This window comes from Lissotriton helveticus, chromosome 4_2 (assembly GCF_964261635.1).
Source record: "Lissotriton helveticus chromosome 4_2, aLisHel1.1, whole genome shotgun sequence".
Classification (NCBI taxonomy): domain Eukaryota; kingdom Metazoa; phylum Chordata; class Amphibia; order Caudata; family Salamandridae; genus Lissotriton; species Lissotriton helveticus.
The window spans coordinates 14,850,129-14,863,274 of NC_136064.1; the positions used below are offsets into that span (position 1 = coordinate 14,850,129).

At 49.8% G+C, this 13,146-nt stretch overlaps 1 protein-coding gene across 1 annotated transcript in view; it reads right to left on the reverse strand.

Moving 5' to 3' along the window:
- The window catches only part of LAS1L (LAS1 like ribosome biogenesis factor), a 384,388-nt gene that overhangs the window by 84,791 nt on the left and 286,451 nt on the right, over positions 1-13,146 (reverse strand). The gene's annotated exons all lie outside the window — the stretch shown is intronic.

A 13,146-nucleotide genomic window follows, 5' to 3' on the forward strand; every position in this document is an offset into this window, starting at 1 on the left:
AAGGTGACCAGTCAACCTTTTCAAACGACCTTTCACTGCATGGCAACACATGTTGCTGAACTTTTTGTAAATGTTGAACTGCTTGAGCTACAAACAACATTTTTGTTAAAATATGCGGATCATGCGACAGGTGATGAATTGTTTGGCAAATGTGGCAAATATATTATAATGCTAAAATTGCCGCGGCTGCACAATTGCATATTTCCAGTGACCCTGGTTATAGGTTTTCTCCCTCTTTACAATCATAAGCCTCATTCCTGATGGAATACAAAATTCAGCCAACTCCCACCTAGAACTTCCGGCAGTCAGGGCTGACTGCTGTTAAACCCTAACCGAGAGCGGCTTGTCCTCATAGGTAGTTCTGTTCACACCTTGCTGATGGGATCTTGAGGCTTCAGAGTGAATCGCATGCTTGTCATAAAGGCAGGAAGTTGCGGCCTTTGTGGAATGACACATGCATAATGATGATTAAGCGCTTCACATGGAGCCCCGATCCCCCCACCCCAGCCCCCCCCCCGACTCTGGTGTAGTTGTCTCAGATATTGTTCAGTGTGTGTGTTTGTATGAAGGTCGGCCAGTGTGGGACTTGGAGTCAAAAGCAGCCCTGGAAAATGTTGTTTACACCACTAGTGTAGCGAATGATTCCAGCCGGGAATGCGGAGCTATACATGTTGCCGTAAGAAAAATGCGGGGTTTTCCTCGAGGCGGTTTCTGTGCCACATACTTGGCGATCCCCTGTCCATGCGCCTCTAAAAACCAACCCCTTGGTTCCTACCTTCGTGGGGGTTTTGCATGTTAACTAATAGTAGTATAGCCCTGTGGTTGGTTGCTGTAACCTCAATTAGAGTCATATCTATTGCGACGTTTTTTGTGTTGAGGTTGTAACTCTGGTCCCTGGCACAGGAATCCAGCAGCCCCTTATTGGACAAATACTTTCTCCAAGCCACCTGCCCCCACAGTGGTAGAGCCTTGAAGCGTGTGATATAATCAGCAAACCTTACAAAGTCTTGTGTTCATTTCACTCACTTGCAGTTGTCCTAGTAGACTCCCGGGAAGAGTCGAGATAGTGCCGGAGTCGGACAGGTGTGGTGTTCTCTGATGATCGTCCCCTCCGTCGGTCACGGTGGCGTTGGTATAATTAATTGTTCTCTGACGATGACGACGCACAGTCACAGTGGCACCACCGCTCACTCACGCACTCTCCCTCGCGGGAGCGGGACCACCGTGACGCGTCAGAGTTGCGCACAGCGCGCGGGGGCTGACTGTCCCAGGGCCGTCACGTCATTGGTAGTAGGGCTAAGATTGACGGCCCTGGGACCCAAACTGCTGGCTGGCTCGGCAAGAGTGAAAGTAACTAATTAAAACAACGCTGCAGTGCCATTGCTTGGTGGTATAACTGGGTCGGGCCGCCGGCTTCGGGAATTCAACCTGGCTGATTTATTAGTGTGTGTGACAGTGCAGATTGCGGACCGGGGTCGGAGCCAGAGGCCGCCAAATCCTGCCAGTGCCAGTGATCCTTCCGATCCGATCCTCGTCGTGGCGGCCCCTGGGGTTTGGCGGCCCTGTGCAGGTGCACACTTTGCACATGCCTAGGGCCGGCCCTCACGGCCCTGCTGCGAGCACACGCTGACACTCAAAATTAACCTATTAGTCTTTTTACACAATTTGACCCAAGGAGTGTCCAAATTAACGTTTTAAATATTTTTTTTTTGTTTAAGAAATTTAAAGCATGAATTTCTGCTATGTATTAGAAGAAAAAAGCTCCAAGCAGGCTTGCTTCGTCACTTCATCAAAAGTGTAGCTGTAGGTGTTGGAAAGTTGTATCATTTGAAAAGTCAATTGAATTAATGAGAATTTGTTCGTCGAAACAAGTGGGTATGATGAAGCAATGAAAATAAAAAGACTTTTTGCCCATGTAGGCACCACACATGCGCGTGGATGTCAGTTTTATTTTATGATTTTGTCACAACAGGAGCACAGTGTCACAAAGAACACGGACTACTGGTGTGGAAAAACTCGGGCCCTGAAAGGGGAACAGCCTTGACCATAGAAATCTGTTCACATAGCGGGGAGGTTGGGTGGGTCGGTAAGAAATCTGCGGCTGGATAGAGTTTCCACCAGATAAGGCGTTACCAAAGATAAGTAACTTGTTCATCTGATAGAGACATCTGGTCGCAGATTCCTTGCCTTAGAATAGATACCCAAGCAGTACCGCCCCCCCACCCCCACTGTGGGTCTGCAAAACAATTTCACACTGAAAAGTCCTGCAGGACAAAACAGGCAGAGTACCCATTCCTACGGACCTGACTGCCCAGGCAGTAGTGCTTGGTAAACATGTGCAGATATGCCCACGTTGTTGCATGGCACCAGACGTCCGTGTGCCAATGCGGTGTTCACCGCCTTGGCTCTGCTGGAATGAGCAAGCCACCCCTCAGGGGGTGGCTTACTGCCAGTGCATAGCAGATTTTAATGCAGAGCACGATCCATTGGGAGTTGGTCCGTTTCTACACAGCGTTCCCTCTCTTGGCCCAGATATACTCCATGAAGAGTTGAACATCCAAGCGGAAGGGTTTTGTGAAGTCAAGGTAAAGCAATAACACTCTTTTTGGGTCCAGTTGGGGGGTCTCTCCTGTTCTTGAGAGGGATGAGGCGGAGCATAAAAGGTAGGCAAAGTGATGGACTGGCCTACATGGAATGGGGCAACTACCTTCGGCAACAAGGATCAATTTGTCTGGGGAAAAAGGAGCTGTAGGAGGGGGGTGGGGAGCTCTGAGAGAACAGTGCCTGCAGCTTACTGACACTCGGGCAGATGGTGAGGAGCCTAACAGGACCAGATGGTGAGGAGACAAGTATGAAGCAGCTCAAAGGGAGTGAACATTAAGAAAGTAAGACCAAGTTAAGGTCCCATTGAGGCATAACAAAGGGAGCTGGGGAAAACATGTTATAGATCTTTAAGGAATCTATTCAAAATAGGGGACTTGGAGAGAGGTCTCGGTCTTATCTGGCAGTTGCAGAAAGGTAGAGATGCCAGCTAAATGATCATCAAAGTGTCCAATGCAGAGCCCTGTTTGGCAAGGTATGAATAAACAAAAGAACCTGGGAAAGGGGAGCAGATAAGGGATCAATCGGTTTCCCAGCACCCCAGCCCACACATTTATTCCAATATCCTGTGCATACCATCTTGGTGTAGAGACATCTGGCTGCCAAGATAACATTACAGACGTCGGGTGGAAGGTCTTAAGCTATTAATTGTAGACGTCAATCTCCAAGCATGAAGGCAGAGCGTGAACAGGTTTGGATGAAGAACCCTCCCCTGTTTCTGCAACGGTATATCCTCTAGCAGGGAGAGCCAAGCTCAACAAGGATGACTTGTGCACAGTTGTTCGTGATCTTCTTGAGAACTCTGAGTGGTATGGGTAGAAAGGCGTACAGGAGGCCTTAGATCCACTCTAGATGAAAAGCGTCTTCGAGTGAGAGAGACGCCTTGGAAACTCCAGCGTGCAAAACTGCTGACATTGAGCCTTCTCGGCGATGGCGAACAGATCCAACCAAGGCCATTCCCACTGCTGAAAGAGACCTTGCACCACCTTCAGATGGAGACACCATTCGTGACCCACTAGGTACCTTTGGCTGAGTTTGTCCGCTCTAGTGCCCGCCAGGGAAATGACTGGAGGTTTCAGCCATGTACTGAGATGTAGGGCCTCTTGACAAAGGATCAATGACCCACCTAGCCTTGTTTGTTGCAGTAACACATGGCTGTGGTGTTGTCGGTGAACACCTGCACTTGTCTTCTCTTGATGGAGTACAGAAAAGCTTTTAATGCCAGTCAGAGTGCGCGGAGCTGAAACAGGTTGATCAGTGTCCGGTTTCCACCAGTGACCAGAGGCCTATGATCTCCACCTCTCCAAAAGCCCTGGAGTGACGCATCTGTCACTACTGTCAGATCTGATTTGGGAAGACAGAGGGGGTCTGCCGCGGATGCAATCGCGGTTCGTTTATCACTACTGTAGTGCCCTCAAAGATCTGGACTGATGCTGCGCTCACTGGAACTTTAGGTCCTACTGCATATGTCACAAGCAGGATGCATGAGGCCCAGCAGCCTCAGAGTCAGTCTCACCAACACCCAGAATAGAAGCTGTAACATCAGTACCATCAGAATAATAGCCTAATTATACCGGACACGCCGTTCGGGAGGATAAACACAAAACTGCACTGTGTCCAGAACAGCTCAGATGGAAGGGTGCGTCTAAGAAGGGGTCAGGTGTGACTTTGGCACGTTGATAGTATACCCCAGCTAATGCAGAAAGTTTGCCGTGGTCTAGGGTGTGGGAGGACTGCCTGGGACGAGCCTGCCTTCAACAGCCAGTCATTGAGATTGGGGAACTGGCATCCCTGATCTCTGCAGATGAGCTGCATCCACTGCCATCAACAAGGTGAGCAGCCGAGTGGCACTGGTAACGCCAAAGGGTACTACTACAAACTGAAAATGCTTAAGATTTACTGTGAAGCAGAGGTAACATCTGTGGGCAGGCAGGACAAGGATGTGGAAATAGCATCCTGCAAGTTCAACATCACCATCCAGTCTCCAGACTCCAGAAAAGACAGGAATTGTGTGAGTATTTTGAATTTTTCCTTTTTCAGGAAGAAACTGAGAGGGGGTAGGTCTCGGATACAAAAAAGACCACTGTCCTTCTTTGGCACCAGAAAGTAGCAGGAATAGCAAACACGACCTACTTCAGATGCTGGCACCCTCTCCAAGGCTGCCTGGGCCAAGAGAGCTGGTCCTCTTGTCAACCTGTGGTAAGTGCTTGCATCCGTTACTCGCATGACGGCTGTTGGCCATCTCTGTTTTTGACATTTGTTGTATTTACTGTTTTTATGCATGTACTTTTGTATCCATTTGTATATGGGTGCAATGTCTGTTTTACTCAGTCTCTACCCTCTGTTCACTTGTAAAGCGCACTGATGCCAGCATGGGCCATGTTCGCGCTATATAAAACTCTCTAAGTAAATACAATACTAAATAAATAAGGGGGTGGCATGGGTGGCAGGGTAGACACGAAGGGAACGGAGTAGGCCCTTTAGGCAATCTGAAGAACACAGCGGTCTGATCTTATTGACCTCCAATGGTGCAGGTGATGGTGCATCCTGCCGCCAACTAGTTGCTCATGATGGCCGAAGGGCAAACCAAAGGGAATTGGAGGCTGCGGCTGCCCTCGAAGTCGAAGACCTCTTCGACTTCTTCCTCTTCTTTTCGTGGGACGACTTTGACGAAAATCAATGGCTCCGCAACTGATTCTGGGACCTTTCTCTTGACCAGGATTGAGACCGTCACAGCATCACACATCTAGTGGCAAGGAGCTTGAGGGATCACTCCCTCAAGGTCTTGGGGTGCATGGCATGACAATAAATGCTGGTCTTGGCGTCGTAGTGACACTCAAGGCACCAGAGATAGACACGGTGTGGGTCCATCATCAACATCTTTTGGTGCAATGTGCCGTAGGGCTTTATTCCAGCCTTCATGGACATCCCTGCCATACTATGGGACCAATCTCAATAGACTTTTAGAAAAAGTCGAAAAAGGACTGTCAAAAAGTGACTAGGGGTAGCAATCGAATTTTGGAATCAGAGAATATGGAATATGAGTATATGGAACAATTAGTATCAAGTTGTATAAGTTCGTCTAAGGAGTTATTTTTCCTTGCCACTGATTCATGCCAGGAGTGAAAGAGCATGAATAGAAGTCACATACGAATCATATAAGGAAAACCCATTAAAGAGAATGCCCAAAAGACAGATTAAGATTATTTGGAAATGCCAAGGTGCTGCTCATGTCCAAAGGTCTTTTTAAGCATGCACTGGTGGTTGCTGTATCTCCTCTAAGCAGGCTTTTAATTGGTGGATAAGCTGCTGGGTTCTGCCTATGTAGAGTTACTATTGTTACCGAGGCACAACTTGATGCTCATGCACAGGAGACAGATAATGATGATACTGAACATGTGGTAGTTAGTGTCTAAAGTTGTAAGAGTTCAGCTATGCTCAGGCGCTTGTGGTTTAATCTGTGGATGCTCTGCTGAATAATATTTCTCCTCAGACCATGCAGTAAGAGGTTTCTTATGCTAAACATGCAGTCTACTCCTATTCCAGCCTAACCCGATCAGACCAAGTCACATACGCAGAGCATAGACCAATGTTCAGTAACGATCCACCGAGCACCTGCAGATGAGATGTTTCTGTTATAGCTACTTCTACTGCATACGTTCTGTTGGTATATTTACTTCTGCTGGAAGCACAGTGACAGAAATATGGTATCACATCATCAAGCATGCAGAGAATGGTGCCTCAAATTCTGTACGTCCGCTTATGCCCAGAAGCTTATGGTTATCTCTAAGCAACTGCTGATTAGTGTTTGTGCACTGACCATGCAGCAATAAGTTTCTACAGCAATGCATCCTATGAGCATGTGGTCTTCCGCTATTTTGTTCTGTTTAATGCTTCATATTTTGAGCAAAGACCAATAATGAAATGCCTCATCTGCATAATCTATTTTGTTGTATTTTTTTTTATTTTGCATGGCAGCATAAGGGGAAATAGCAATAGATTTATGGCATTAGTGAACTTGAGACGACTAGCGGCTCAAGTACAAGTCTGTCCATGGATTACTTTCATTGCCACCAACTCATGGCAGGAGTGAAAGACGAAGAATAGGAGCTATACACTAAAGACAAAATGGTGCCTTATGAAAGAGCATGGCCATAAAACAGAGACAGAATATATGAAAATGTTCCGGGCGTCTTACGTCCAGTGCACAAGTGTGGTAGTAGTTATTCACCTTGGAGCATGTACTAACAAGTTTACTCTGGTGCAAGTGCTCTATCAGAGGTTCCTTTTTGGCCAGAGAATAACAGGCCTTGACACACAAGACGACCCAGCGGGAGATAGTCCTCTTGTGTAAATCCCGGGCTTTCTTGGCACCCACGTAGCCAAAAAAGAGCTGGTCATCCACCCGGAACCGTTGTGTGCGATTCAGGTAAAATGAGAGTGCACATTTTGGGTCCAGACGGTGGAGCCTCTCTTCCTCTCTGAAAGGGTGCGGAGGCGGAAAGAAAGTGGGCAAGGTGATAGTTTGCCCGATGTGGAAGGCAATGACAACCTTTGGCAAGAAGGAAGGACGAGTACGAATCACAACCTTGTCTGGATGGACAGACAGAAAAGGAGGCTTACAGGAAACAGCCTGGAGCTCACTCACAGGCCTAGCGGAGGTGATGGCAACCAGGAAAGCAGTCTTTAAAGTCAATAAACGAAGAAGACAGTTGTGAAATGGCTCAAAGGGAGCGCACATCAAATAGGTAAGAACCAGATTCAAGTCCCACTGCGGCATCACAAACGGAATAGGAGGGAAAAGGTGAGTAATGCCTTTGAGAAATCTATTCACAATAGGAGACTTGAAAAGAGAGGGCTGATCAGGGAGCCTGAGAAAGGCCGAAATTGCAGAAATATAGCTCTTAATAGTGCCCAGAGCAGAGCCCTGCTGGGCCAGAGAAAGAAGGAACAAAAGGACTTCTGAAAGCGGGGCAGAAAGGGGATCCACAGCCTATGCTGAACACCATGCCACAAATTTGTTCCACCTGCAGGAGTATACTGATTTAGTGGAGGTACGCCTGGCTGCCAGAATGATATCACAGACTTCAGGAGGCAAGTCAAAAGGACTCAACTGTCGCTGATCAATCTCCACGCATGTAGGTGGAGGCTGGACAGGTTCAGGTGGAGAACCGTCCGCTGCTGCTGCGACTGAAGATCCTCCTGAAGAGGCAGTTGGATCGGGGGATCCATGCTCATACTGAGTAGCTCGGGATACCAAACTCTTCGAGCCCAGTACGGTGCCACAAGTATGACTTGGGCCCGGTCGCGCCTGATCTTCTTCAGTACTCTGGGTAGAAGTGGTATAGGCGGAAGGGCGTACAATAGACCTCAGCAATTACTTGTGCGCCTGACCTGATAGTAACAGCGCGCTAAAGGGCACAATAGCTACCTACGCGATAGCGTTTTTAACTTCGTTTTGTATTTAGTTCGCTTTTACCTTGCTTTCATTTCTGCGCCGTCCTCTTACCTGCACCATAATTGTTTGCACACCGCGTTTTGGCGGGTCCCCGGATTCACCTCTCATTCTTTGGCCGCCATCTTGGGGGAAGTTTTGGACGCCTGGCGGTGCCATTTGGGCTAGGAGACCAGCTGACCTGCATATAAAGCGCCCATTTTTCGCACAGCATTAGCGCCGTAGTGACGCCGGAGTCACGCCAGAGTCCAGCCCGTCTGCGCTAAGGACGGGCTTGAGGGCTGTGTTACTCTGGACTTTCGCCCTGTATTGAGATGTCTTCCGGGGCTGGACTTGCATATTCTCATCACGAACTTATACGTCTGAGACCTGCTCGGCTCTCGTGCCATTTTACTTGCTCTCCAGATACTCTTCGAGATGCTTTTGTCTGCAATTGTTTCATCACGCATGGTAAGCCCCAGACTGCTTGCCTTCCTAGACCTTCCCTCCCTACTGCTACCGCCCCCTTGTTGCTTTCCCGGAAGGAACTGGGCTTCTTGATTAATACCAGATCCTTGGTAAAAAATAACATTGCCTTTCGGGATTTTGTTACAGCAAGGAAGCCCACATGGGTGTTTCTCACCGAGACTTGGGCAACTGAGTCTTTGGGATCGGACCTGGTAGAAGCTGTCCCGGATGGGTACTCTCTTGCCAGACTGGACAGAGTTGGGCGCAGAGGAGGTGGCCTTGGTATTCTTTACAAATCCACTCACACCTGTCATACCATCCAACTTTCTAGGCCATCTGATTCTTTTCAAGCCCTGTACTATCTGATAAAATCCCCTGAGGCTGCTCCTTTTGTTGGCATCCTGGTGTATAGACCCCCTGGGCCTAGGACTGATTTTTGTCAGTCTCTCCTCAGAATCTTGGAGCCTTACTTTGGATCTGCCAATCTGACTGTACTGGGCGATTTAAATTATCATCTAGATGACCTTGACTCCAAAGACTCCTTGGCCCTTCTAGAATCATTATCCGCATGTGATCTAGTACAATTGGTAAAACGTCCCACTCATCAGGCCGGTCATATATTGGACGTGGTATTCTCCAATGATGACAGGCTCAAAACTGAGGTGCCCATACCATTGCCTGGTCCGACCACTTCGCTGCCCCCCTGGAGCTGCAGACTGCCCCGTCATCGGCAAAGGCTGGGGCTCCCAGTAAATTTACATCAAGGAGGAACTTTAGAAACATCACGAGTGCCTCGTTGGTCCCTCTGATGCATAATTACAATGCGGACCTCTTTGAGGATGTTAATTCGGCCGCAGCGGAATTGCACAATGCCATCAGAGCAGCAGTCGATGTGCTGGCCCCTCTGTCCTCTTGCTATTCGGCGAGAAAAAAACCCTTGGCACCCGGGTTCTCGGAGCCTCTTAGGCTCATGAGACAGGGGTGTAGGAAGCAAGAAAGGGTGTGGAGGAAGAGTGGGATCTTGAAGGAGAGGGACAAACATAAGAATCTCCTCAAGGAGTATAAGAGGGAGATTGTCAGAGTGAAGCAAGAGTACTTTGCCAACCTGACTACCGCCCTTTCCTCTCCTAGGGATCTTTTTAAAATTGTGGACACGCTCTGTACCTTACAGTTGCCGGACCCTGTAGTAAGTTCCCAGGAATTTTTTTTTTCACAACAAAATTTTATTGATTTTATCGATCAGGTAAAGCAGAAACGCAGTCCTCCACAGTCAGGAGAATCCTGCCACAATGTTAAGCATACAGGAGCAAAAATGCAAGCCCAATCAGAAACAGCCCCACCCGTCCCCTCCACCACCCCCCAACTAACCCACTACCCACCCCTTATCCCTCCCTAACCCCGTGCACGTAATCATCACCGGTCACCAGTAATCGTTCGTATCCAGTAAGAGAGCTAGCGTCTCCTCAGGCCTGCTGCTCGTCCATCGAATCTGTTTCTCCATCATCCGGTTCCACCGGGGGATCCAATTGCAAACCCCTATATTCCGCCCACCTCTTCCAGATCTTGAAATGTTTACGGAGGCACCCTCTTGCTTCAAACACCGGGCGCTCCAACCCCATGCAATAATCAATCCCTGCCTTCCAAGCACTCAACGGGGGAGCCCGCTCACTCTTCCACGCCTGCGCCAAGTCCCGTTTGGCATCGACAAGGCCCTGCAGCAACAGATGACGCTTGTAAATGTTTCCCCCAACACCCTCTAGTATGTGGAGAAGGACCAGACTATGAGTCTGGGGAAGATCCCATCCCAGTACCTCCGACAGACAGCTCCATACAACCCGCCAGAACCGGGACAGACCAGTACAGGACCACACAGTATGCAGCAGCGTACCCGTTTCAGTACAACATCGCAAACACTCCGGGTACCCAATCAAGCTCGCCTTCCACAATCGCTCTCGCGTATAGTAGGCCCTATGTAGATATTTGAACTGAATCAGTCGCAGGCGCACCGCTATAGCTGCACCCCGCGGGGACTCCAGAGCCTCCCTCCAATCATCCTCATCTTGTGGGCCAATGTCCCGCTCCCAGGCCTCCTTCAGTTTAAGGAGGGAGGAGGAGCAGTGAGTGACCAATGTTTGGTATATGCGGGACACTTTCTTATCGCCTAGGTCTCCCATAAAAACCTTCGCCTCTAGAGGGCTGAACTCCGGCAGCGACTCCAAGCCCACCAAACTAGATCCAAGCGCGTGGCGGAGCTGAAGATATTTAAAGAATTGGGTGTTGGGCATGTGATACTCAACTCTGAGCTCTTGAAACGACTTGAGTGCCGTGCCGGACACAACATGTCCTAGCGATGAGATCCCGATGGAATCCCATCCATCAAACCCAGACAGCGTGGCCAATGCGGGGAGCTGCCCATTACGCCACAGTGGGGTCTCGGCCGTCAGTCTGCCCCACCAACCCATGCGGCGCAGCGCTTGTCGCCATATCGTAAAAACCACTTGTGTGGCACGGGGCAGCCGCCGCCGCAGTCTGGCCGAGTAGAGAATCGTATGCAAAGTGTGGCCTCCCATCAGCAGGCGCTCCAAGGCGTATGCTGGGTCCCCTCTATCCCCGTACCACCATTCGTTTAGGACTAACAAGTGGGAGGCCTGGTAGTAGGACAGTACGTCCGATGTCGCAAGCCCGCCACAGTAAGTGGACAGAAAACACGTACGCAGCGCCACTCTGGCGGCGCCACCAGCCCATAAGAAGCGTCCTAATGCCAAGTTAACCTGCCGAAACCACTGGGGTGCAATCGGATGTGGGTGATTCTGTAGCTGATATAAAAGGCGCGGAAGTGCAACCATCTTGAATATCGTAGACCCGCCAAAGATAGTAAGGGGCATCCGCGCCCACGTTTTAAGGTCCGACTGGACTTTATCCCAGACCGGCACCACATTTCGCTCCCAAGAAATCGATGCAGAGTCGGACAGGAACACACCCAGGTACAACAGGCCTCCAACCGCCACCTTCAGGGCCTACGCCCAGTGGCCCGCTCGCGCTCCATCGCCCAATACCCATAGGGTGGACTTACGCGGGATAAGGTACAGACCCGAGACTTCTCCGAAGATGCGTATAATTTCTAATACCCGCGGGCCTGACCTATCCAGGTCGGTAAGGAAGAATAGGACGTCGTCCGCGTACAGCACAATCCTATCAGTGCGTCACCCGTCCCATCTGAAACCTTGCAACTGCGCATCAATGCGCACCCAGGAGGCAAGGGGTTCCATAGCTAGCGCAAACAGGTAAGGGGACAGTGGGCAGCCCTGACGAGTCCGTCCGATTGGAAACCGCGCGGAAACAGCACCCGAGACCCGCACAGCTGCCGTGATATCAGTGTAGAGCAGCCGAACATACGAGATAAAGACCGGGCCCAGATTAAGGTGAGGCAGGAGCGCAAACAAGTAGGCCCAACTCACAGAGTCGAACGCCCTATCTATATCTGCCAGAAACAGGGCCGCCCGCTCACCCGTGGCCCCCATCGCATCTACGGCTGTCTGTGCCCGTCTAACATTGTGTTGCGTCGCCCTGTGCGGCATAAAGCCTGCCTGGTCCGGATGAACTAGATCCGCTACATAGGGGAGAAGCCGGTTCGCCAGCACTTTTGCCAGTAGTTTAGCCTCTATGTTAAGCAGCGATATGGGGCGATACGAGTCGTGCTTAGCAGGCGGCCTACCCGGTTTCTGGAAAACCACCACCTCAGCATGTCGCCAATCAGTTCGCAGGAATTTTGCGATAAAATCGCAGGCTTTTTCCATTAAAAAATCGTGGATATTTACTCGGATCTTGAGTCACAAAGATCCGCCATCTCTCTGCCACCCGTTTCCCCTGTTTTGATCACGAAGGAGGTTTTACCCAACATCGTAATGACTCTGTCTGAGTTTCCGCCTATATCGTACCAAGAGCTGGATCTGCTCTTGGATAAGATAAAGTCGGGGTCCCCGCTTGACCCATGCCCCCTTAAAGTTCTCAAGGAGTGCAGAGACTGCCTACTGCCCGCATGGCTGGAAATCATGAATAGGGCGAGCAGTGAGGGCATTTTTCCTTCACAATGGAAGAATGCGGTGGTCAAGCCTCTTTTAAAAAAAAACACACTGGATCCTGAGGTGCTTAAGAATTATTGCCCCATCTCTTTGCTTCCAGCACCTGCAAAGATGATGGAGACCTATCTTAATCAACAACTGACGGTTTTTCTGGACTCCTCCGGCCTCCTGGATCACTCTCAGCACAGATTCAGGAGGTACCATAGTACCGAGTCGGCCTTGACAGTCGTGGTGGACCAGGGACATACCACCATCCTGGTCCTTCTGAACTTGACAGCCGCCTTCGATACCCTGTCTCCCTCGGTTTTAACATCTCGCCTGAGGGAGATAGGGGTGGAGGGGACGGCTCTGAGTCTGTTGGCCTCTTTCTTGGACCAGAGAGAGCAGAGGGTCAAGTTGGGAGAGTTCTTATCTCCATCCCTACCTGTGCAATGCGGGGTCCCACAGGGGTCGGCATTAAGTCCGACCCTTTTCAACATCTACGTGACCCCGCTTGCTAGGCTTGTAAGATCTTTCGTGATGGAGGTAGTCTCTTATGTCGACGACACACAGATCCTGGTG